Source organism: Salmo salar, chromosome ssa20 (genome assembly GCF_905237065.1).
Source record: "Salmo salar chromosome ssa20, Ssal_v3.1, whole genome shotgun sequence".
NCBI classification, from domain to species: Eukaryota; Metazoa; Chordata; class Actinopteri; order Salmoniformes; family Salmonidae; genus Salmo; species Salmo salar.
In genome coordinates, this window is record NC_059461.1 from 70,884,040 (window position 1) to 70,908,779 (window position 24,740).

At 46.4% G+C, this 24,740-nt stretch overlaps 1 protein-coding gene across 2 annotated transcripts in view; it reads right to left on the bottom strand.

The window, feature by feature from the left end:
• The window catches only part of LOC106581239 (seizure protein 6 homolog), a 209,775-nt gene that overhangs the window by 162,099 nt on the left and 22,936 nt on the right, over nt 1-24,740 (bottom strand). The window lies entirely within an intron of this gene.

The following is a 24,740-nucleotide window of genomic DNA, read 5'->3' on the forward strand; positions in this document are numbered from 1 at the left end:
TTCTGTCTCGCTCTCTCTCTATCTCTCTCTCTTTCTCTATCACTCTCTCTCTCTCTCTCTCTATTTCTCTATCACTCTCTCTTTCTCTATATTCTCTTTTTCTTTCTTTCTTTCTGAGTGTAATTCTCTCCAAGGTAAGTCAGTCAAAAAGCACCCCTCTCCATCTGCCACCCCCTGCCTTGGTCCTTTCCCCTGACAAGGTAATGGAGGCATTCCTGTGAGTGATGTGCCCCACCATCCACTCCATCATCACTAACATTACACCTCTCTCTCTCTCTCTCTCTCTCTCTCTCTCTCTCTCTCTCTCTCTCTCTCTCTCTCTCTCTCCCCCCTGAAGAGGTAATGGAGGCGTTCCTGTGAGTGATGGGCCCCACCATCCACTCCATCATCACTACCATTACTTCCAGTGTTAGCTCCAACATCTTTATTTGACCATGCTCAAACCTTGACTGAATCTCAACACAAAATAACATTTTGGGTGGCTGGTTTCCCAGACCCAGATGAAACCTACTAATGGACTCAAAAGCACTTTCAAATCAGATGTATTTTAATCTTGGCCTAGGCTTAGTCTGGGCATGAAATAGAGGCCCTTGGTGTCCTATCTATCGCTAAGACTAGATGTGTTGGGCGACATCCATGGGTTGTAGACACTCCCCAACAGGCAGACTGGTTGTGGAGGCCCTGCTGCACAACCGGACCATCTCTCATCCTTACTTCTCTCCCTCCCCATGTGGCCCAATGGAACAACAATATAAAGAGGCTAGCTGCCCTGTGCTCCACGAGGCAGCTAATCAGTCCTCTGGATTACAGGATCAGATGCCCAGCCAGAGACTAACTCCACATATAAAGCATTATGGACAGCTCACTGCACTCAGGGCTCTATTCATTCTGTACCTCTGAAGTTCAGAGTTACAATGTGATTGAAATTTAAAGGCAATGTGCCCGCATTAAGACTGCATTCACGGCAAACGCTGCATGTCGGCTCAATCAAAAATTACCTTTACATTTCTATTGAGCAATCTGTAACGCTTCAGCAATACAGACTGAATAGAGCCCCAACACTAACAAACATACCCTGGTAAACCACAGAATATCACACAGAGGCTGGTTAAAGGAGACATACAGTGCTTTACGACAAACTGTGAACTTGAACAACATGAAGAAAATGCAAGACTTCCCATGACATTTTTTTTTACATTTACGTAACTTATTATGTAACGTGCTCTCTTTTAAGTAAAGAGAAAAAAAATGAAAGACACACACGGCAGATCAAGAGTCTCAGAGCTGAGTACTCCTCACGTCCGTGCAGGGTCCTCTCAGAGCTGAGAACTCCTCACATCCGTACAGGGTCCTCTCAGAGCTGAGTACTCCTCACGTCCGTGCAGGGTCCTCTCAGAGCTGAGTACTCCTCACATCCGTACAGGGTCCTCTCAGAGCTGAGTACTCCTCACATCCGTACAGGGTCCTCTCAGAGCTGAGTACTCCTCACATCCGTACAGGGTCCTCTCAGAGCTGAGTACTCCTCACGTCCATACAGGGTCTTCTCAGAGCTGAGTACTCCTCATATCCTTACAGAGTCCTCTCACTCGCCGCCTCTGGGCTCTCCCATGCTGTTGTCCACTAACTGTTGTTCCTCCACCATCTCTCATCTCTCCCTCTCTCATTCACAACCACTCCAGCTTCAAATGTATTTCTCCTGATGTGTACAGTTGTGGCAAAAAGTTTTGAGAATGACACAAATATTAATTTCCACAAAGTTTTCTGCTTCAGTGTCTTTAGATATTTTTGTCAGATGTTACTATGGAATACTGAAGTATAATTACAAGCATTTCATAAGTGTCAAAGGCTTTTATTGACAATTACATGAAGTTGATGCAAAGAGTCAATATTTGCAATGTTGACCCTTCTTTTTCAAGACCTCTGCAATCCGCCCTGGCATTCTGTCAATTAACTTCTGGGCCACATCCTGACTGATGGCAGCCCATTCTTGCATAATCAATGCTTGGAGTTTGTCAGAATTTGTGGGGGTTTGTTTGTCCACCACCTCTTGAGGATTGACCACAAGTTCTCAATGGGATTAAGGTCTGGGGAGTTTCCTGGCCATGGACCCAAAATATCGATGTTTTGTTCCCCGAGCCACTTAGTTATCACTTTTGCCTTATGGCAAGGTGCTCCATCATGCTGGAAAAGGCAATGTTCATCACTAAACTGTTCCTGGATGGTTGGGAGAAGTTGCTCTCGGAGGATGTGTTGGTACCATTCTTTATTCATGGCTGTGTTCTTAGGCAAAATTGTGAGTGAGCCCACTCCCTTGGCTGAGAAGCAACCCCACACATGAATGGTCTCAGAATGCTTCACTGTTGGCATGACACAGGACTGATGGTAGCGCTCACCTTGTCTTCTCCATACAAGCTTTTTTCCAGATGCCCCAAACAATCGGAAAGGGGATTCATCAGAGAAAATGACTTTACCCCAGTCCTCAGCAGTCCAATCCCTGTACCTTTTGCAGAATATCAGTCTGTCCCTGATGTATTTCCTGGAGAGAAGTGGCTTCTCTACTGCCCTTCTTGACACCAGGCCATCCTCCAAAAGTCTTCACCTCACTGTGTGTGCAGATGCACTCACACCTGCCTGCTGCCATTCCTGAGCAAGCTCTGTACTGGTGGTGCCCCGATCCCGCAGCTGAATCAACTTTAGGAGACGGTCCTGGGCGCCTTGAAGCCTTCTTCACAACAATCGAACTGCTCTCCTTGAAGTTCTTGATGATCCGATAAATGGTTGATTTAGGTGCAATCTTACTGGCAGCAATATCCTTGCCTGTGAAGCCCTTTTTGTGCAAAGCAATGATGAAGGCACGTGTTTCCTTGCAGGTAACCATGATTGACAGAGGAAGAACAATGATTCCAAGCTTCCAGTCTGTTATTCGAACTCAATCAGCATGACAGAGTGATCTCCAGCCTTGTCCTCGTCAACACTCACACCTGTGTTAATGAGAGAATCACTGACATGATGTCAGCTGGTCCTTTTGTGGCAGGGCTGAAATGCAGTGGAAATGTTTTTTGGGGATTCCGTTCATTTGCATGGCAAAAAGGGACTTTGCAATTCATCTGATCACTCTTCATAACATTCTGAAGTATATGCAAATTGCCATCATACAAACTGAGGCAGCAGACTTTATGAAAATTAATATTTGTGTCATTCTCAAAACTTTTGGCCACGACTGTAGACTAGCCACAGATGCATTCACCACCACTCCTTTTCGCCTATCTATCGTGGGCCTCCTCTTGCCACTCAATCCATCCACTTTCTCCCTCTCTCCTCAGCTCTTCTGTGGGGTAGCGTGAGTGGGTTCTTTCTGTGCTGAGTGGAGGAGATGAGAGGAAGAGGAGTGTGTGTGTATTGTAGAGTTAAGAGTACTGTCCGGCAGGTTGTAATCAGCCTCTGCAGCCTGTTACTCTCTTCACAGAAACACTGACCTTTAAAAGATAGAGCTAATCTCTAATGTTTACCACGAGCACAGAGAGACGCTCGTGTGTTTATCAGAAACCCTGTCTTCAGCCTACAGCCACAGCGACATGGAGTTATGGAAATTATTCATTAATACTCGTGAATATCTGCTCCAAAGAATGGATTTGAAGAACAGCTTTAAGCTTAATCAAATATGATTTCAACTTCATCCTTGCAATATGACTTTTGAAGGGCAAAAATTGGGCATAGGTAGCCTACTACTGGTAGTACTATTTTCCAGAGCAGCAAAAACTCCTAGCCTTCCAGAGCCAGACAGATTAACATCAGGTTAGATTTGGTACACTGTAGTGTGTAGCTGTATTTACTGTGGGATCAGATCATTGGGAGAGGGTCCCACAGCTACACTGGCTTTATCTACAGAGTTGTGAAGCCAAACACTGGCAGATCCACTATCTGGAGTTGTGACTCTCGCAATCCTGACAAACATTCTTAATGGTAGAATCACAGGTTCAGGAAGGTGTCATTTTCAGATAACTTGCCGTTTCACTCTTTTGTTGGAGGAGCACCATTTCAGACCAAACTGTGTATTGCAGCCAGTATCTGACAGGATAACTGCTGTTGTTTGAGGTTTGAAACTCGCAGAAGAAGAGAGCAGGAAATATGTCTGTCTGCCAATAGCCTTAAGCTCACTGCACTAATCTAATTACAACTACATTGCCTTTCTTCAGATGCTTATCCAGGACATTGCCGGATTTATCTGAAAAACTGATGCTGTCTGACAAAAGTATATGTGTGAGCTATAACAGAGAGGGAAGGCTGATGTACTGTACAACTTCCCTCAAGCCTGTGATCTGTGCTGTTTAAAAGTAACTGTGGGTTGTACTCACCGTATCAGAATCCCACTTCCCACACTGTGCCGTATTATCTTAATTATTGTCTATTAATGTCCTGTATTATGTCATGTTTCATGTTTTGTGTGGACCCCAGGAAGAGTAGCTGCTGCTTTTGCAACAGCTAATGGGGATCCTAATAAAATACAAATACCATATTAAACACTGGAGGACCGCTTGGGGAAAAACAGCTGACAACTGAGCAAGTGTTTCTCTTAAGAAGGGGAGTGAATTTCAATACTAACTCAAGATGGTGGGTGGCAGTGGTGTATATATCTGTAATATTTATACTCAGAATTGCTCCGCACCTTTGCTAAACAAAACAAGCTAAGAGGTTTAAAGTGGAGAAAGTCAATCTACTCTCCCTTGAGCAATAATGGGATTTATAGCATTAGCCAGCATGAACCCTGTGGTGGTCAGGCAGGAAAGAGACAAATACTGCCCATTAAAGTGACATTTATGGAGAGGCAACTTTAAATCAGAGAACAGGGTTGGATTTTCTCTTCTTTTAGAAGATTCTGGGGACATTTTTGCAGACAGAAGATGGCGTCCCTGAGATCCATCGTTCGATGCCAGATGTTTGTGCTGCATCAGATCATTACTATGACACTGATCAAACTGAAGACCAGAGAGCATGGAAATAGAGTAGAATGTCAACAGTAAAGTATCTCTCCACAGCAGCAGCAAGCTCAGCAGCAGCAAGCTCTGGGAAGCTGATATCAAACGGGGGAAAGGAAAGCATTTAGGAAGGAGAGAATTTTGCCTCAGGAAGTACAGGAGGTATAATGGGATTTCACCGTTATCCTCCAGGGAGAGATACTGCAAATCCCCTTCACATCCCCATGGTTAGGACCTGAATGATAATGACCAGTTACATTTAAGACACTAGCTGCTGCTGTCCAAGTGAAAAACCAGGATGATACAAACTAGAGAAGAAAAGCTGAATCATGCTACAGTGTCAGATGGATAGGTCCCTAATCGTTATTATAAGACCAAGGGAGACTTGCGGTCAAAAAGGTGTAGGCCTGATGAAAATTACAGGGAAAGGGTGCAAGGAAAAATATGACAAAGTGTCAATGAAATGTCATGTTTTCTCTTTGTTTTTTCTCTCCAGTCCTCTCTAAAAAAAAGCATTGTTCAGGTGCAAACAGTTGGTAAATTGACCCATTATGTACAGTACACACCGGTAAGACCAGCCTGGAAATAACCTGTGCTTGCTTCACTGAGCAGTATCTTATTGAGCCTCTCTGCTGTGCTTGGCCATTCTAATCATTCCTTGGTTTAAGTGTGTCCTCTCCAGTGGAGCATCATCATCTCATTATACTGTTCTGAGAGCACTCTTCCTCATCCTGGACCTGTCTACTTAACATGCCCGATCTGCCTGAATACACATCAACCCAAACCTGGAAGTCATATGTTTTCATAGGGGGTGCATTTTATGAATTAAAGAATCCACCTGAACACACATCTCCAAACCTTGGATTGGAACTCATACGTATTCAGGTGGCGTGAATCCTAAAGTAATCATTCCAGTGATGTGTTCCTCAGAAGGAGTTAGCAGGGAGATGGAGGAGGAAGCAGATATCCCTCCCTGTGTTGCTGACCTTTCCTCACCACAGCCAGATTAGTGGTAGTAAACTGCTCCTGAAGAGATATCTGTGCTCCACAGCCACCAACACATTATCCTGCTGACATTTCAACAGGCTATCCCCCTTTCCACCCCCTCCACGCCCGCGTCACTCGCCAAGGCCTTTCCACCCCCCTGCCTCCACGCCGCTCGCCACTCGACAAGGCCTGTACACCCCCCTGCCTCCACGCCATGCGTCATTCGTGAAGGCCTTTCCACCTCCCTGCCTCCACGCCGCTCGCCAAGGCCTTTCCACCCCTTCCACGCCCACGCCACTTGCCAAGACCTTTCCACCCCCTGCCTCCACGCCGCGCGCCATTTGCCAAGGCCTTGCCACCCCCTCCACGCCACGCGTCATTCGCCAAAGCCTTTCCACCCCGCTGCCTCCATACTGCTCGCCACTCGCCAAGGCCTTTCCACCTCCCTGCCTTCACGCCGCTCGCCACTCGCCAACGCCTTTCCACCCCCTGCCTCCACGCTGCTCACCACTCACCAAGACCTTTCCACCCCCTGCCTCCACGCTGCTCACCACTCACCAAGACCTTTCCACCTCCCTGCCTCCACGCTGCTCACCACTCGCCAAGGCCTTTCCACCCCCTGCCTCCACGCCGCTCACCACTCACCAAGACCTTTCCACCCCCTGCCTCCACGCTGCTCACCACTCACCAAGACCTTTCCACCCCCTGCCTCCACGCTGCTCACCACTCACCACGACCTTTCCCCCCCCTGCCTCCACGCTGCTCACCACTCACCAAGACCTTTCCACCCCCTGCCTCCACGCCGCTCACCACTCACCAAGACCTTTCCACCCCCTGCCTCCACGCCGCTCACCACTCACCAAGACCTTTCCACCCCCTGCCTCCACGCTGCTCACCACTCACCAAGACCTTTCCACCCCCTGCCTCCACGCCGCTCACCACTCGCCAAGGCCTTTCCACCCCCTGCCTCCACGCTGCTCACCACTCACCAAGACCTTTCCACCCCCTGCCTCCACGCCGCTCACCACTCACCAAGACCTTTCCACCCCCTGCCTCCACGCCGCTCACCACTCACCAAGACCTTTCCACCCCCTGCCTCCACGCTGCTCACCACTCGCCAAGGCCTTTCCACCCCCTGCCTCCACGCCGCTCACCACTCACCAAGACCTTTCCACCCCCTGCCTCCACGCTGCTCACCACTCACCAAGGCCTTTCCACCCCCTGCCTCCACGCCGCTCACCACTCACCAAGACCTTTCCACCCCCTGCCTCCACGCTGCTCACCACTCACCAAGGCCTTTCCACCCCCTGCCTCCACGCCGCTCACCACTCACCAAGACCTTTCCACCCCCTGCCTCCACGCTGCTCACCACTCACCAAGACCTTTCCACCCCCTGCCTCCACGCCGCTCACCACTCACCAAGACCTTTCCACCCCCTGCCTCCACGCTGCTCACCACTCACCAAGACCTTTCCACCCCCTGCCTCCACGCCGCTCACCACTCACCAAGACCTTTCCACCCCCTGCCTCCACGCCGCTCACCACTCACCAAGACCTTTCCACCCCCTGCCTCCACGCCGCTCACCACTCACCAAGACCTTTCCACCCCCTGCCTCCACGCTCGCTCACCACTCACCAAGACCTTTCCACCCCCTGCCTCCACGCCGCTCACCACTCACCAAGACCTTTCCACCCCCCTGCCTCCACGCCGCTCACCACTCACCAAGACCTTTCCACCCCCTGCCTCCACGCCCACGCCACTCGCCAAGACCTTTCCACCCCCTGCCTCCACGCTGCTCACCACTCACCAAGGCCTTTCCACCTCCCTGCCTCCACGCCGCTCACCACTCGCCAAGGCCTTTCCACCCCCCTGCCTCCACGCTGCTCACCACTCACCAAGACCTTTCCACCCCCTGCCTCCACGCTGCTCACCACTCACCAAGGCCTTTCCACCTCCCTGCCTCCACGCTGCTCACCACTCGCCAAGGCCTTTCCACCCCCTGCCTCCACGCCGCTCACCACTCACCAAGACCTTTCCACCCCCCTGCCTCCACGCTGCTCACCACTCACCAAGACCTTTCCACCCCCTGCCTCCACGCTGCTCACCACTCACCAAGACCTTTCCACCCCCTGCCTCCACGCCGCTCACCACTCACCAAGACCTTTCCACCCCCTGCCTCCACGCCGCTCACCACTCACCAAGACCTTTCCACCCCCTGCCTCCACGCTGCTCACCACTCACCAAGACCTTTCCACCCCCTGCCTCCACGCCGCTCACCACTCACCAAGACCTTTCCACCCCCTGCCTCCACGCCGCTCACCACTCACCAAGACCTTTCCACCCCCTGCCTCCACGCCGCTCACCACTCGCCAAGGCCTTTCCACCCCCCTGCCTCCACGCTGCTCACCACTCACCAAGACCTTTCCACCCCCTGCCTCCACGCTGCTCACCACTCACCAAGACCTTTCCACCCCCTGCCTCCACGCCGCTCACCACTCACCAAGACCTTTCCACCCCCTGCCTCCACGCTGCTCACCACTCACCAAGGCCTTTCCACCCCCTGCCTCCACGCCGCTCACCACTCACCAAGACCTTTCCACCCCCTGCCTCCACGCTGCTCACCACCCGCCAAGGCCTTTCCACCCCCTGCCTCCACGCCGCTCACCACTCACCAAGACCTTTCCACCCCCTGCCTCCACGCCGCTCACCACTCACCAAGACCTTTCCACCCCCTGCCTCCACGCCGCTCACCACTCACCAAGACCTTTCCACCCCCTGCCTCCACGCCGCTCACCACTCACCAAGACCTTTCCACCCCCTGCCTCCACGCCGCTCACCACTCACCAAGACCTTTCCACCCCCTGCCTCCACGCTGCTCACCACTCACCAAGACCTTTCCACCCCCTGCCTCCACGCCGCTCACCACTCACCAAGACCTTTCCACCCCCTGCCTCCACGCCGCTCACCACTCACCAAGACCTTTCCACCCCCTGCCTCCACGCCGCTCACCACTCACCAAGACCTTTCCACCCCCTGCCTCCACGCTGCTCACCACTCATCAAGACCTTTCCACCCCCTGCCTCCACGCCGCTCACCACTCACCAAGACCTTTCCACCCCCTGCCTCCACGCCGCTCACCACTCACCAAGACCTTTCCACCCCCCTGCCTCCACGCCGCTCACCACTCACCAAGACCTTTCCACCCCCTGCCTCCACGCCGCTCACCACTCACCAAGACCTTTCCACCCCCTGCCTCCACGCTGCTCACCACTCATCAAGACCTTTCCACCCCCTGCCTCCACGCCGCTCACCACTCACCAAGACCTTTCCACCCCCTGCCTCCACGCCGCTCACCACTCACCAAGACCTTTCCACAAACAACTATTTATCATGTCCCAGACAGGAGGATAGAGAGGGGTGGAGTTTACAGACCCAGTATGCATTTTATTTTTCTTGTACCTTTCTTTCTTCTGTTTCCCAGAGACTCTTCATTCTTTCTTCCTAAGCCACCTACGCACACACACACACACACACACACACACACACACACACACACACACACACACACACACACACACACACACACACACACACACACACGCGCACACACCATTCACAGGGTTTTTCATGTCCAAAGACAGACAGCTTTAGGTGAAATACGGCAGAGCTAGTAGCTAGCTGTGTTTAAGGCATTAAGTAAAGCCCTCTAGACATGTCTGCAGTGCAATGATTTCCCTTAATTAAAGAGTGTGTGGACCCAAGCGTGTAGCATTGGTCTCTTCAGGGGGAGTCCAGTCACACCGGGACAGAGGCAGAAGCCAAGGAGTCCTTTAAATCTCATTAATACCGCCCAGCCATCCCACCAGCTCCCTGAAGGCATGTGGGGCTTAGCCAGCCCACTATTCCCTAAGGAAATATTCAACCTGAAATATATAGTCCAGCAGAAAGAGCCTCTTGTGACCTCAGTTCTACCCCTGTAGATCACCTTTGTATAAACCTCACAGATTTCTTCTCTCTCTGTGTTTGAGGGTAAGAGCGTCGTACAGATCTCTGTGTCTAGCACATACAATGACGACACATGCGGACGGGTGAATCTGAGTGTCTTAATGGAGGATCTTCCTGCTTTGTCCTGTGGAGAGCATCCTCAGGAGATGCTGACAAACATCTCTTCTGTTTGTAATGCTGAAATCCAAATGGGGTTGGAGATATAGTAGGAAGTGCAACAACATGTAGAGATGTAGAGGCAGCCAGCGAGGTGATTGAGAGAGAGTGGGAGAAGAAGACACGAGGACAGGTAGTCAAAGCCATAAAGCACATGACCCCTGGAGGAAATGGACTACAGATCAGATCTGCCTGTACTGGAGCTATAGACACCTGCTCTGCTCTGCTCTCTCCTTCAACCAACCTATGTGCCTGTGTGTCAATCCACTTCCTGATCAGCTGTCAAGGCCTGCTCTCGGGAGGCCAATGAAACAGCCTAACCTTGAGCGAGAGAGCAGATTGAACTATCATGCCAGCGGAGGGGAGTGTAGGCCCGGGGAGAGAGGGGATTTCACCACCATACTGCAGCGTAATGGAATGCTTTCCAAGGAACGGTGAGTGAGCGATGGCTCAGCGTCAAAGAGCCTCCCATCTGTACCCATAAACCTGGAAGACATTTGAAAATGGTCAATAACTTTGGCCATACACACACACACAGACGGACACGCACGCACTCTCTCTCACACACACACACACACACACACACACACACACACACACACACACACACACACACACACACACACACACACACACACACACACACACACACACACACACACACACACACACACACACACACACACTGTAGTACACACACTCAGTATACTTGGCGTACACATTGGCTCGTATTCAGGGCTGGATTCCCTACTGCAGGGACTTAATGCTCCCTAACTAACAGAAGAGCCAATGTTAGTCCTTAGAGTCAAAGTTGCTGTCTGACAGAAGTCTGGTCCCTACAGACTGACGCCTCAGCCGTCTGTCTGACAGACACAGAGTTGGTTCCCAATAACAGGTAGAGACCGAAGATAAAGCAATCCTCTGTCACTGCTAATGTGCTTGACTGGACTAATCAATAGCACTGTACAGTATGTGAGCACCTTATAAGAGAGGCTGTTCAATTAATGGGAGTGGATGGGAGTATAACTGCCTGGAGCAAAGAGAGGTCTCCCTCCCTGCCTCCCTCGCATTAATACTGGAGCTCCTGACATCTGCAGGAATAATCCGTTTAATTGATGTAATCTGCTTTAGGCCATTAGACACCAGTCAAAACGTTGGAGAAAATGTGGTCTAAATCAGATTGGAGATGACTGAGCTTTAGGCTCTAGTCTAGCTCTTTGAAGGGAATATGAATTCCAAATTCAACCAACACTTCATTGATAAAACAAAAATTTAAAATAGAGTGGTATTATAGCTGATTATTAGGGTTAATGTGATAGTGTTTAATAATTTGGTACAGATCCTCGTGTTGATATTGTGATGTGAGTGTTAATTTTGTATTGACTGCTGCCTAGCAGAGGGCTCACTATGAATCATCCAAATGTCAGGGAGGGTGATGCTATCGCCCAACATCCTTCTGCTCTCCACAGAATTCGAAAGTGTTTCAGAATGAATAAGGAAATGGCTCGTGACTGGGTGCACCATTACTGTGGCTCGACTAATCATAATCAAGATGATACTGATTAACCTGTAGTGCTCCTTTGAAAACAAGCTCTTGCAACATTGGTAAAAACAACCAGACGCACATTAAAACCCAATTACGTTCGTTATGATTTATTTGGGCTATTGAGTCTAATGACGTCTGTGAAAACATGCAGCGATTAGATAGCATTAGTGTGACATAATTCGTGTATGTAGGTGGCAGGGAAGTCAGGTGCAGGAGAAACCAGAGTGGTTTAAAAAATGGAGTATTTATTAACAAAAACTAACTCCAAAACCAACGTAGAAAAATAATCCAGGTAAACAAATAACCCGTCGCACACCGATACATAAACAACACGTACATAACATAACAAACAATCACCGACAAGGATATGAGGGGAAACAGAGGGTTAAATACACAACATGTAATTACTGGGATAAGAAACAGGTGTGTAAGGAGACCAGACAAAACCAATGGAAAATGAAAAACTGATCAATGGTGGCTAGAAGACCGGTGGCGTCGATCGCCGAACACCACCCGAACAAGGAGGGGCATCAACTTCGGTAGAAGTCGTGACATAGTGAGACAACCACAGTCTAGACTTGCTTCACTGGTCAAACAGATAGAGCTTAGAACACCACAGCGCAACCAAGGAATCATCATAGGGAACTGATCATGAAACTGTAGACATGTATACCAACTCCACATTCTGCTACTGCTGGAAGCAGGAGCTTTGAGATCATACGGCTCACATCCCTCGTCCCAATCTGAGACACAAATAAACAAAACAGCACAAGAAGTCCAGAAAAAAAATATATATTTTGTGATCTGAATGTTTACTCTAACGCCAGATGTCTATGCAAACAACTCTTCAATAGAAGCGAATCTAAAAAGGTTGTCTACTGTTCCCTAAAAATAGCTCAGCGTAAGTGCAGAGTGAAAGCAGTGCTGCCTAAACCACTGACACAGCATGTTAAACAACTTTCGAGTGGAAAGCTCTGAACTACACAGGACAGATGCTTTAATTGTGTTTCTCCAGTCTGATTGGGTGGATCTTAAAATGGAGCACAGTTGTTATAACAACTCACAGTACAGTGTAGTGGTAGGGGACTGGGCTGACCGACAAAAGCAGAGCTCATTGTAGAGAACTGAGGAGGCTTCAGTCCTGGCATAGCAGCATGCTGATGTCTTGGTATCATTATTTGTTATCAAAATAAAGTCGCACAGTCTATGTATAATCTCCCAGCAATTTAATCGGTATTTACCAACGTTTCGGCATCACTGTGCCTTCCTCAGCGTCAGTGATGCCGAAACGTTGGTAAATACCCATTAAATTGCTGGGAGATTATACATGGAGTGTGCGACTTTCTTTATTTTGATAGTTTATCGTTTATTCGCCGTTAGTCAGCACCTGTGCGCCAGCTCATGTTTATATTTTATTTTTTATTTGGTATCATTATTTGTACCATAAGCAAAGCTCCCTCCAAGACATGCAAAAGAACCGCAATAAAACAGTGCTAATGACTTAATGTAACATGAAGGGCATCTGGACACTGTCATGGAGGTAATCAACAATGTATTCACCACCAGGCAGACAAGAAGGACAGACAAGCTCTCATGTTAATACCAGCCTGACAGAGACAGAGAGACTGGAGGGAAAACTCATCTTTCGCTCTCGTCATCTTCATGATTAAACACTTGCTCCTTGCAAGCCTCCCCCTTTTTCCTCCAAACATAACAATGGTCATTATGGCCAAATAGTTCTATTTTTGTTTCATCAGACCAGAGGAGATTTCTCCAAAAAGTATGATCTTTGTCCCCATGTGCAGTTGCAAACCATAGTCTGGCTTTTTTTATGGCGGTTTTGGAGCAGTGGATTCTTCCTTGCGAGCGGCCTTTCAAGTTATGGCGATATAGGACTCGTTTTACTGTGGATATAGATACTTTTGTACCCGTTTCCTCCAGCGTCTTCACAAGGTCCTTTGCTGTTGTTCTGGGATTGCGTACTATTGTTTGTACAGATGAACGTGGTACCTTCAGGCGTTTGGAAATTGCTCCCAAGGATGAACCAGACTTGTGGAGGTCTACAATTGTTTTTCTGAGGTCTTGGCTGATTTCTTTTGATTTTCCCATGATGTCAAGCAGAGGCACTGAGTTTGAAGGTAGGCCTTGAAATACATCCACAGGTACACCTCCAATTGACTCAAATGATGTCATTTAGCCTATCAGAAGCTTCTAAAGCCATGACATCATTTTCTGGAATTTTCCAAGCTGTTTAAAGGCACAGTCACCTTAGTGTACGTAAACTTCTGACCCACTGGAATTGTGATACAGTGAATTAAAAGTGAAATAATCTGTCTGTAAACAATTGTGGGAAAATTACTTGTGTCATGCACAAAGTAGATGTCCTAACCGACTTGCCAAAACTATAGTTTGTTAACAAGAAATTTGTGGAGTTGAAAAACAAGTTTTAATGACTCCAACCTAAGCGTATGTAAACATCTGACTTCAACTGTATGTGTATATTTGGTTTTGGTATTCTATTCCCATTAGCTGTTGCGAAAGCAGCAGCTACTCCACACAAAACATGAAACAGGACATAATACAGAACATTAATAGACAAGAACAGCTAAAGGACAGAACTACATCAATTTAAAAAAGGCACACAGCCTACATATCAATACATACACACAATATCTAGGTCAAATAGGGGAGAGGTGTTGTGCCGTGAGGTGTTCCTTTATCAGTTTCTTTCACCAAGTTTGCAGTACATTTGAGCAATATGAAATGGAAGTTCCATGCAATATATCTCTATATAATACTGTAAGCATTCTTGAATTTGTTCTGGATTTGGGGACTGTAAAAGGACCCCTGGTAGCATGTCTGGTGGTGTAAGTGTGTGTGTGTGTGTGTGTGTCAGAGCTGTGTGTAAACTGACTATGCAAACAATTTGGAATTTTCCACACATTAATAACGGTGTGTATAGACATTATGGACTGTATATGAATAGAAAAGGTGTATACAGCTGTAGTTATATAGGGTGAGCCTTGACTAGAATATAGTATCTACATGAAGTGGGTAAAACAGTATGAAACATTATTAAAGTGACCAGTGTTCAATGACTACTATGTAGCGGTCCAGCTATTGATGAGGATTTCAACTGCTTGATCTTTTCTTTCCTCCATCATGGGTTTTCTATTACAGATAGATATGGTCTACAGGAGCTTCTCACCCCTACCTCCTCCTCTCCCCTCACTCTTCTTCTCTCCCTCACTTCTCCTTTCCTCTCCTCCATTTTCCTTCCTCCTCCCCTCCGCCTCACTCCTTTCATTCCCAACTCCTTTCCTCTCACTTCTCTCCTCTCCCCCTTCCATATGCAGGGGCTAGGGTAGGCTAATTGATTGATTATCAAGAAGCATAACTTGTGTGTCCCAAATGTCATATTCCTTTTGCGTTGGTCTTCCAACAATATATTCAGTAGTCAGTAGTGTATTTCCCCGGTATAGGCCTTTTCTCCCCTAATCTGCATCGGATGCACTCATAAATGTGTTGCTCGTGCTACTCACATAACGTTTCAGAGAAATCAAGGTATGGTACTGCATGCATTTAATCACATGCTGGCAGTCAAACAACCAGTAGGCCTTATACTGCGCGGCTCTAGTTCTGGTAGGTCGGCAGGTAGCCTAGCGTTTAGAGTATTGGCCAGTACCGAAAGGTTTGAATACCCGAGCCGATAAGGTGTCAAATCTGCCGCCCTTGAACAAGGCACGTAAACCCACATTTTCTCCAGAGGTGCCATACTACTATGGCTGACCCTTTAAAACAACACACTGCACCTATCCGGTGTGTGACAATAAAACAAATAAGAAACGCACCACAGTACGAATGAAATGGGACCGAGTCCACCCTTTTTGAGTGAACCACGGTATGCTGTTTAGTGCGCTCACCAGATTTAGGAAAAACCGGTCCAAAAGAATTTGATGTGAAAGCCCCTAAGAAGGATGACAAACACAGAAACAGAGCACATCTAATTCACACCATTAAAGCAGTAAAAACATGTAATGCCAGAAGGGGATGGTAGAATCAGCCTAGCAAAGCATTCATCCCTCCCTCGTTCTGCTGGAGAAACTGATTATGTACTGAGAGATCGGTCCATTCAACTGGAGCGGACTGAATTAGCAGGAGCAGAGAAGGCAGAGTCTCCTTCATAGCAAGGAGGCTGGTAGGCCTGGACTCAACAGTGATTCCAACAGCTCCTAGTTGGTGAGAAAACATTTAGTACTGGATGTGTCCGTAATGAATATGTATATACCACCCTCCCTAGCTAGCCCACCTCCCCACCTCCCCAGCCCACCTGCCCTCCCAGCCCACCAGCTGGACCTGCCCCAGAGAGAAACAGCAACCTCACCTACTCACTGCCTCCTCAGCTCTCTGTCCTTTGATCTCCCAGCCACCTGGCTCTCCAGTTAGGAGCCCACTCCTCTACTCCTCTCTGTAAACTGAGATCAAGGAGCATGGTTTAGCTGGAAAACCACCAGATGCAACAGCTAGAGTGAGAGCCTGAGCCTGTATCAGCAGTATCACTTTGAAATCACAGGTTAGAACTTCCTTTCCCATTGAAGTCTGTCTGATGTTGTACCTCCCTATTGCTTTCCATTACATTTCATCACCCTAACTCTCCATGGAAACAATATGATTTCTTACAATACCAGGTCAAAGACCTCTTTTTCAAGGAAACAACATAATGTGCTTCGCAGGATTCCGGGCAAATAGAGGGGATTGAGTGTCAAATATGTAGGCCTAAGAAAAGTCAGTCAGATGTTGGCTACAACCCTAGTGTGTTGGCACTGGCAGTGTCATTAAACGTCATGGCAAAGATTAGTGTTTATTCATATGGCTGTAGTCTCTGTGGCATTGTCATTATGATGTGGAGGTGGTTACAGCCATAGTGAACCAGGTGAGACCGAGACAGTGCAGTGAGCATGACCTGGGCCTAATAACACTTTAATGGGGAACTGATGGAGACTGTTGAAGAAAAGCCTCTGTAGATTCAGTCCGTATTTCAGTCCACCTGAGAGTGAGCACGGAGTCAATGAGCCATGAGAAACATGCTAATTACAGTTTTTACTTCATATGATCTGGGTGTGAGTCATTTTAACACGGCATTGCCTTCTCTTCAGCACGGGGCTGACTGGGGCCTCTGCTATACGTCGTACGATAGGAGATGCAACTATGGCGTACCATCTACCATGATAGTGGGCAGGATGAGCAGGTTAGCATATTAATGAAAGTCAGTCACTAAGTGTAGACTAATGAGGAGTAATCATAGATGTTATGTGTTTGCACCAACATGTTTGCACCACCATGTTGTGAATCACCACACGGTGTGAATCATTCAGAAGCACAGCTTTGTTTATTTATAGGTAGTAGGTGCCTGAAACAAGCTGGTAGTCTTTTATTAAAAGCTAAAGAACACCCTGGAAAAAACATGCTCCAGACCTGCACACAAACTAGCCAGCAATGGGTGGTTCCTCTTGACATTTCTACCTTAATTCAGCACTAGGCCATTAATAATAAACTAGACATTTTGAGGCTGAGGCTAGTGCACTGAATTAGAGGAGTAAGCGTTTCTCACTTTTCAGTGGCTTAAGTGCATTCCCTGACAAAGATTGTATTTGGTTGCAAAAAGCAGCAATGAAGCAAACCATGAAATAGTACTACAGAATCCTTGAGATTTTGTTGCCACGATCGAAACTGAGGAAGAATTATAAACATAGCTGAGCATCAGTTGGAGTTCATAACAAAGTGAAAAACCCAGAGGATACTGAGGTTACTGTCAGTGCACTTCCTTTGGTTTCTGTTAAAAACACTTGCCTCTGACAGTCCAAATTTGAGATTTTTAGTTCCAACCGCCATGTCTTTGTGAGGCGCAGAGTAGGTGAACGGATGATCTCTGCATGTGTGGTTCCCAACGTGAAGCATGGAGGAGGAGGTGTGATGGTGTGGGGGTGCTTTGCTGGTAACACTGTTGGTGATTTATTTAGAATTCAAGGCACACTTAACCAGCATGGCTACCACAGTATTCTGCAGCGATACGCCATCCCATCTGCATTGCGCTTAGTGGGACTATCATTTGTTATTCAACAGAATAATGTTCCAACACACCTCCAGTCTGTGTAAGGGCTATTTGACCAAGGAGAGTGATGGAGTGCTGCATCAGATGACTTAGCCTCCACAATCACCCAACTTTAACCCAATTGAGATGGTTTGAGATGAGTTGGACTGCAGAGTGAAGGAAAAGCAGCCAGCAAGTGCTCAGCATATGTGGGAACTTCTTCAAGATTGTTGGAAAAGCATTCCAGGTAAAGCTGATTGAAAGAATGCCAAGAGTGTGCAAAGCTGTCAAGGCAAAGGGTGGCTACTTTGAACAATCTCAAATATAACATTTATTTTGAATTGTTTAACACTTTTGTGGTTACTACATGATTCCATATGTGTTATTTCATAGTTGTGATGTCTTCACTATTATTCTACAATGTAGAAAATAGTAAAAATAAAGAAACCTACTCATTCAAGGGGTTGTGTCAAAACGTTTGACTGGTACTGTATACATGGGGGCGGCAGAGTAGCCTAGTTGTTAGAGCTTTGGACTAGTAACCGAGAGGTTGCAAGTTCGAAACCCCGAGCTGACAAGGTACAAATCTTTCATTCTGCCCCTGAACAAGGCAGTTAACCCACTGTTACTAGGCCGTAATTGAAAATAAGAATTTGTTCTTAACTTACCTGCCTAGTTAAATAAAGGTCAAATAAATACATACAGATATACAAACATATTTAAAAATATATATTTTCCTTTATTACTTTCTGTAACAATGTGCGCTGAGAGTCGGGAAGCAAGTTCAGGAAGTGAGTGTTTTAATAAATAAACACAACATAATCCAAAATAAGAAACACGAACAACGCACAGACATGGCACAGGAACAGAAACAATGACGCTTGGGGGAGGAACCAAAGGGAGTGACACATATAGGGAAGGTAATCAGGGAGGTGATGGAGTCCAGGTGAGTTTGATGACGCGCAGGTGCACGTAACGATGGTGACAGGTGTGCACCATAATGAGCAGCCTGGTGACCTAGAGGCCGGAGAGGGAGCATACGTGACAGTACCCCCTCCCAGACGCAGGCTTTGGCCGCAGGACGCCGACCAAAATGATGATCCCGGGGATCAAGAGCGGATCGGTCACCTCTGCTGAGGTGCGGGAAACCTGTCAGTCCGGCTGAGACACGGGAGCATGACGACCTAGAGGAGCATATGTGACGGTACCCCCTCCCAGGCGTGTTCGGCTCCAGCCGCAGGACGCCAACCAAAGGGACAATCCCTGCTGATGCGCGGGAACCTGTCGCCGGCTGGAGCGCGGGAACCTGACAGACCGGCTGAGGCAGGGGGGCCTGCCGATCTGTCTGAGGCATAGCGGCTCCCAGACCCGACGTCATTCCCACCGAAACCCTTTTTAAAAAAAAAATGAATAAATAAATAAACACTCCCTGATGCTTCCCTTTGGTGAGGTGTTATTCTGTAACGTGCACTGAGAGTCGGGAAGCAAGTTCAGGGAGTGAGTGTTTTAATAAATTAACGAAACACGAACAACGCACAGACTTAACACTGGAACAGAAACAATGATGCCTGGGGAAGGAACCAAAGGGAGTGACATATAAAGGGCAGGTAATCAAGGAGGTGATGTAGTCCAGGTGAGTCTGATGACATGCAGGTGCGTGTAACGATGGTGACAGGTGTGCACCATATTGAGCAGCCTGGTGACCTAGAGACCGGAGAGGGAGCACATGTGACACTTTCTAACCCTACTAGTGAAACTAGTGAACAACAACGCTTAGGCTTCTACTTCCAGCTTATACATACTATATACATTTTATGGACACAGTCTATTTTACAATAGTTTTATTTTGTTTGTTTTTACTCCTGTCCTCTACCCTCAACCTCTCCCATCTATTTCTGATGTCCATCCGGTTTGATTTCTATTAGCCATATCTTTCAAACAGTGCTCTTTCACAAAAGTTCTGAACCTATATACATTTTACGGACACAGTATGTTTTGCATTAGTTACAGTGGGGGAAAAAGTATTTGATCCCCTGCTGATTTTGTACGTTTGCCCACTTACAAAGAAATGATCAGTCTATATTTTTAATAGTAGGTTTATTTGAACAGTGAGAGACAGAATAACAACAAAAAAATCCAGAAAAACGCATGTCAAAAATGTTAAAAAATGATTTGCATTTTAATGAGGGAAATATGCAAAACATGACTTAGTACTTGGTGGCAAAACCCTTGTTGTTTCTTGTAGTTGGCCACCAGGTTTGCACACATCTCAGGAGGGATTTTGTCCCACTCCTCTTTGCAGATCTTCTCCAAGTCATTAAGGTTTCGAGACTGACGTTTGGCAACTCGAACCTTCAGCTCCCTCCACAGATTGTCTATGGAATTAAGGTCTGGAGACTGGCTAGGCCACTCCAGGACCTTAATGTGCTTCTTCTTGAGCCACTCCTTTGTTGCCTTGGCCGTGTGTTTTGGGTCATTGTCATGCTGGAATACCCATCCACGACCCATTTTCAATGCCCTGACTGAGGGAAGGAGGTTCTCACCCAAGATTTGACGGTACATGGCCCCGTCCATCGTCCCTTTGATGCGGTGAAGTTGTCCTGTCCCCTTAGCAGAAAAACACCCCCAAAGCATAATGTTTCCACTTCCATGTTTGATGGCGGGGATGGTGTTCTTGGGGTCATAGGCAGCATTCCTCCTCCTCCAAACACGGCGAGTTGAGTTGATGTCAAAGAGCTCCATTTTGGTCTCATCTGACCACAACACTTTCACCAGTTGTCCTCTGAGTCATTCAGATGTTCATTGGCAAACTTCAGACGGGCATGTATATGTATTCTTGAGCAGGGGGACCTTGCGGGCGCTGCAGGGTTTCAGTCCTTCACGGCATAGTGTGTTACCAATTGTTTTCTTGGTGACTATGGTCCCAGCTGCCTTGAGATCATTGACAAGATCCTCCCGTGTAGTTCTGGGCTGATTCCTCACCGTTCTCATGATCATTGCAACTCCACGAGGTGAGATCTTGCATGGAGCCCCAGGCCGAGGGAGATTGACAGTTCTTTTGTGTTTCTTCCATTTGCGAATAATCGCACCAAATGTTGTCACCTTCTCACCAAGCTGCTTGGCGATGGTCTTGTAGCCCATTCCAGCCTTGTGTAGGTCTACAATCTTGTCCCTGACATCCTTGGAGAGCTCTTTGGTCTTGGCCATGGTGGAGAGTTTGGAATCTGATTGATTGCTTCTGTGGACAGGTGTCTTTTTTACAGGTAACAAGCTGCGGTTAGGAGCACTCCCTTTAAGAGTGTGCTCCTAATCTCAGCTTGTTACCTGTATAAAAGACACATGGGAGCCAGACATCTTTCTGATTGAGAGGGGGTCAAATACTTATTTCCCTCATTAAAATGCAAATCAATTTATAACATTTCTGACATGCGTTTTTCTGGATATTTTTGTTGTTATTCTGTCTCTCACTGTTCAAATAAACCTACCATTAAAATTATACAATGTACAAAATCAGCAGGGGATCAAATACTTTTTCCCCCACTGTATCTTGTTGTTATTAGTTGTTTTTAGTCCCAACATTCAGCTCCATTCAACGCCTCCCATCAATCACTTATCAAAATCCATATTGGATTTCTATTTGCCATATATTTTTCAACTGTGCTGTGTTTCACAAAAGTTCTGAACCTTTCTATTCTCATTGTTTCTACAGATTGTAAATTGAAAATAAAATGTATTATTATATTATAAATGTATTATTATATGTTTGATCGATTGACTATGACTTTTCAGATCACCCAGTAGTGCTATCTGCAGAGTTAGTTCTAGGTAAATGTTGCAATTCTTCAGCCATTCCTGGACCTGTGACCAAAAACAAGCTACATATGGACAGTACCAAAATAAATGATCTAATGATTCTGTCTCTTCGCAGCAAAATCTGCAGAGCTGTGAATGTTGTATCCCCCATTTAAATAATATTCTATTGGTTGCAAGAATGTTGTATAATAATTTAAATTCAAAAATTCAAAGTTTTGAATCCGCCGTCATTTTGAGTTCATAAGCCATGTGCAATGAAATCGGTACGTCAAAAATCTTAAATGAATACTTTTCTTTAACCAATTATGTTTTTAATGCAGGGCCGACAGACAAGTTCCTTACTTTTTCCCCCTTCCACTTTCCTCTTCCATTTTTGCAGTAATGCTGCAATTAGTTGGTTGTAATTTGGGGTAGCAGACATTTTCATATGTTTCTGTTAGCTGCATGTGTAACAACTCCACCAGTCCTATTTATGATATAATATACAAAGATTCTTTTTTTGATAATAATTTTAAAAAAGGATAATGTTTTTTTTATCAATAAGTATATTTGAGTTTAACCACAATATTTGTTGTATTATTTTTCTGTCTTTTCTGGTGGATTAAATTGAAACCAACTTTCTATTGCTTGTTTTAAAAATAGTGATATTTGGGAGATGATTTCCTTTTCAAATAACTGAAAGTGAGCGGTTGTAATCTGAATAAAGGGAAAAGGCCTTTCTTGAACATAGAGTGAGACGAATTTGCTAGAGAATCAGTTCGGATTTAAGTATAACTTTTGTATAACTGAAGTGAGAGGTGAGAGGTTTAATGCTTTAATATTTAATCATTTCTTCCCTCCGAATTCCTATTCATTGTATAAATAGGCCCGTTTAATTTTGGTGTAGGCAAGACCATAAGCAAATAGGTCAACTGGGATATGACTAAAGAGTTAATAATCAGGGTGATTGTTCCACAAATAGACAGGTATTTACTTTTCCATGGTAGCAAGATCTTATCTATTTTAGATAACTTTCTATAAAAAATGTATTGGAATGAGATCATTTATTTATTTCGGTATATGTATACCGAGTATATCCACATCACCATCAGAGATTTTAGAGCAAAGTTTTACAGCAAGGGCAGTTTGTTTCTCTGCTTTGGCATTCCTCCCACAGACTGGGATAATCCCCGTCTCGGTTTGAGGTCAGCAGGTGAAGAACTTCCCAGGGTTAGTTGTGTGTGTGTGTGTGTGTGTGTGTGTGTGTGTGTGTGTGTGTGTGTGTGTGTGTGTGTGTGTGTGTGTGTGTGTGTGTGTGTGTGTGTGTGTGTGTGTGTGTGTGTGTGTGTGTGTGTGTGTGTGTGTGTGTGTTGGACAGCAACAGCACTTTACTGTAGGATGTTTAACAGCATGGAGCAGGGTCAGAGGTCAAGCCACGGTTAATGCTGCTCCAAATTCCCTTTCCTTCTAGATTCTCTTCTATCAAGGCTGAAGAGAGAGGTGAGGAGGTCATGTAATGGAGGCAGAGGAGAGCAGAGAAGGTCATTAATGGAGGCAGAGGAGAGGAGAAAGAGGTGAGGAAGTCATGTAATGGAGGCAGAGGAAAGGAGACAGAGGTTAGGATGTCATGTAATGGAGCCAAACGAGAGGAGAGAGAGGTGAGGATGTCATGTAATGGAGGCAGAGGAGAGGAGACAGAAGTGAGGAGGTCATGTAATGGAGGCAGAGGAGAGGAGACAGAAGTGAGGAGGTCATGTAATGGAGGCAGAGGAGAGGAGAGAGAGGTTAGGAGGTCATGTAATGGAGGCAGATGAGAGGAGAGAGAGGTGAGGAGGCCATGTAATGGAGACAGATGAGAGGAGAGAGAGGTGAGGAGGTCATGTAATGGAGGCAGAGGAGAGGAGACAGAAGTGTAATGGAGGCAGATGAGAGGAGAGAGAGAAGACCAGATACTACACATGAAAAGGAAAGGAGGGAAAAAATATGAAGGGGAAAGGGATGGCTTTATATGCTTACTTTTTAAATCAATACATTACCTACAGACCTTAAACTCACCAACTAGGTATGCCTCAGACATAGTTTCTAATTTAATTTCTTGCCTAATGTACACTGATGCACACTAATGCCTCAAATCGATTATGTTCAATAGTCCAGAAATATTATGCTTTCAAAAATGCCTCATCCATAGTAAGTTCTAAACATTCATCCAGTACAGAACATAAACAGTGTATTCGTCACTTGTGTTCACAGTGGTTCCAACAGCAGAGTGACAGCTCTGACTGGCGTCGGAGGACTGTTAATGAACTGTGGGTAATTGAGCTGAAGCCAGGCTGTGTTGTTGCTGAGGGCCACTGGTCCACCACTGTACTCCCTGGACAGCTTTCAGTGTGCCCAGTAAAACACAGATGAGGGACATATTGCGACTTAAAGCAAATCAAGAAAAGCTATACAACACTATCAATGTAATCTGCCTGCTCCCAGAGTGGGTTGGAGGGAGGTCAAAGGCAGGGCTGTTTTTGAAATCTAAACGCTTGTCTGTGCGTGCGTGCGTGTCACAGTCCTTCATCCCCACAACAACAAACGGAACCAAGGACAATTACATGGATGGAATGAAGCAATTCCTGAGGAGAGTGGCTGGAACGCTTCTCCTTCAAACATTCTACTCTCTCTTTTTCCTTTTCTATTCTCCCCCTGTCCTTTCTTCCTTACATAGGGCTCCTGCTTTATTCTTCACAGGGAGATTGCTATAGCCCTTCGCTCATTAATGAAAACGTGCCTTTTTCGAAGGACTGATGCACCAATTTCTTGCATGAATGCACAAGACTGTCTAAGCTATAAATCATGGATGAGATTCTGCATTCCTGTTGGTTTTTTAATCAGTTACTACCTATTAACTGCTTGGCAGCTACTGTCTTGTGGATGCGATGCACACCACCTTTTGTCTAAACATTTTCCATACAACAGGTGTAAAGCAAGACTGTTATTAATTCCACACTAAATTAAATAAGGCTGAAGGACGGGACACAGAATCACTTGGCAACAACACATTTCATTGACACGTCCTCTATTCAGCAGGACCAGTGCAAACTTGGATAGCCACAAAGGTTTAATCTTCATTTCAGTTCTAAAGTTGATCTGGTACTGCTACTGCCTGTATATAGCTCCACATTGATCTGGTACTGGTACT